Source organism: Solanum stenotomum, chromosome 5 (assembly GCF_019186545.1).
Source record: "Solanum stenotomum isolate F172 chromosome 5, ASM1918654v1, whole genome shotgun sequence".
In the NCBI taxonomy this organism is placed as follows: Eukaryota; Viridiplantae; Streptophyta; class Magnoliopsida; order Solanales; family Solanaceae; genus Solanum; species Solanum stenotomum.
Genome location: NC_064286.1, coordinates 40625662 through 40628360, shown reverse-complemented (window position 1 = coordinate 40628360; position 2699 = coordinate 40625662). Strand labels below are relative to the sequence as shown.

At 35.8% G+C, this 2699-nt stretch overlaps 1 long non-coding RNA gene across 1 annotated transcript; it reads left to right on the top strand.

The window, feature by feature from the left end:
• Window positions 1-761: 761 nt before the first annotated feature.
• Window positions 762-2037, top strand: LOC125865308 (uncharacterized). Its single transcript, XR_007446335.1, has 2 exons — window positions 762-1412; window positions 1545-2037. It is a non-coding gene; the product is annotated as an uncharacterized LOC125865308 (long non-coding RNA).
• The last annotated feature ends 662 nt before the right edge of the window (window positions 2038-2699 follow it).

Sequence of the window (2699 nt, the reverse complement as noted above, 5' to 3'; positions counted from 1 at the left end):
CGCTGTCCATTAGATCCGCTGCCCTCCTCCTCCAGAATCACCACCTCCAGAGCCACCGTAGCCATTTTATCCACCGCCGCTTAAGCCACCGTATTCTCCGGCGCCACTAGAGCCATCGTATTCAGCACGGCCACCAAAATCACCGTATCCACCACCACTATCCGGACCTCCAAATCTACCTCCGCTACGAATCAACACCGCTACTATGTCGGTATTCTTCCTCCTTTATCGGTTACTATCTAAATTTCTTTATTTTTGGAAGTTTAATGAAATTATGATATTTTTATTCGTGGTTTGATATATTAGGAGCATTTTTAGCGCGTGCAATCGTCTTATGAAAAACCTAAGTTGTTAGAATTGAAGCTTAAGCCATTTTACATTTTCAGTATGTCTTTGTTTTCTCTTCTAATCGGATTTATGTATTCGAGTCCTCGCTCGAATCGAAGTTGAGTCGTTTTCTTCAAGCCCTAATTTTGAACACACTGTCAATTTCAATCTAATAGTTTTGCCGTTGTTCCTTGGGAACTTTTAGCAGCAAAGATATTGACTAGTCATGAAAAAGGTCACACGATCGTATCAGAAGTTGAGTTTGTTGTCCTCCTTTGATTTGCACACTTTTTAAGCTACAGATTTCATATGATACCATGAATCCACTACAACCTGCAGTAGGAGTAAGACAGGTCCGTACCTCAAAATTCTATTAACACGTAGAGCATGTCGTTAATCATATATTTCTTTTAAGCAAGCTAGTCTATGTTGTTTTAGGCATCTAAAGCCTTCACATTTGGGAGTGGAAGGACTCCTTGCATATTTGTGTTGTAAAACTTGCATGCGTATGTAGTTTATGAAGTGTCGTATGGTTGGTTAATGCTAGCTAGACTCGTCACATGCTATATGTGTTTTACAAACTCTTGAAAACTTGTGAGATCCCTTTTATCTAAATGATAGTGTGCATAGCTAGATGTTTCCATCTTGTGTTGGTCCTCCACTTATTGCTTCTTGTATGCTGGAGTTTTTCCACTCATTAATGTAAATATTTTCCCTATAAGAAAATTGAATCAGATATTCAGATAGTTGAATATACTTTACATAATTGTTTTCCTCACCAACATAATGATTTTAGGTAAATGTGTTTTTATTGATTTTGGACTAGTTAAAAGTTAAATGTATCCATATGATAGTCAATGCCTCCCGTTGGGTATAAAACTATAACTAGATTGTACTTTGGAGTGGATTTCTTTTCTGTTTACTTTATATTTTAACTATTTCAATACATTTTCTCTTTATAAATGAAGCATAAACTGCTATCTGCAGTCCGACATATGCTAATTTGGTGGCAACATGTGGTGGAGATGAAGGAGAATTTATATAGAAGATTGGTCAAGGTGATTCTAGTTTAAAGTTATTAGAAGGTAAATGAGTCATGCCTGACATTAAGAATCTGTTTTATGTTTATTATTCGAATGATTTATGGTTTTGTATCGCTAATTAGATATGTCTTATTGATATACCTTTTAACTTTTGTTTTTAGACCTATGGTGCAGATCACAGAGATTTTGTTTAGTTTGGCTTTTAGTCCTGATGGTCAGTTGCCTTCTCCTGAAAGCATTGATGGGCATATGAGAGTGGGACACAACTTCAGGTAGTCTGAAGGGCAAACTTGAAGGTCCTAAAAGGGAAATTCAAGTGAAACATTTTCTTATGCCTAAGAAATTCATCTTTGCATGACAATTTGAGATCCAGGGGTCTGGTAACATCAAGAAGACATGGTGTTGGCTAGTGCAGAGTATCCTGTTGTTTTGATATGGAATGATGGTATCCGAGAGGACACGAGGCAATGGTTTCTGAGAGGATATTGATATGTACTCTATGATGTTTAGAGATTTGATATATGGAAGATTATTGAAATGAGAACAAGATTAGCTTTTACCTTCTCAAAAAAAAGAAGATTAGCTTTTGGAATCAAGTGGAGTAATTTTTTTCATGTTATGTTGTTGACATTAAGATTATGAATGAATAGTTATTTTTTTTTGTTTATTGTGATTTTAATGAAGCATGTCATTTCTTAATATTAGTATTTGCAATTTGTGGGCAGTTTTATTGCCAATTAGGTGCATCATTAGTGATTATGCAAGATGTAAATTTCAGGTGATTTTAGTGGCCATTGTTATTTCCAGTAAATAAATGCCGCTAAAATTGAAATCTTTTAGCGGCAATAGTTGGTATCTTTACCGGCACTCTTTATAATTGCCACTAAAGCCTTTAGCGACATTGTTCAATGACAATAAATTAAATGACGGTAAAAGTTTTAGTGGCAATTTATATTGCCACTAAAGTGCATATTAATTGCTGCTAAAAGCCTTTATTGTTGTAGTGTTTGATCCGGGTTCTACTTTTTCTTATGTATCCATGCGATTTGCCTCAAAGTTTGATATGATTTGTGATATACTTGATGTCCCTATCCATGTTTCTACCCACCCCAGTTGGAGAGTCCGTCATAGTTACCCATGTCTATCGTGTTTGTCCTATTTTGTTTATGGGTTTTCAAACTTGGGCTAATTTGGTAATTTTGGATATCACTGACTTTGATATAATCTTANCCATGTTTCTACCCACCCCAGTTGGAGAGTCCGTCATAGTTACCCATGTCTATCGTGTTTGTCCTATTTTGTTTATGGGTTTTCAAACTTGGGCTAATT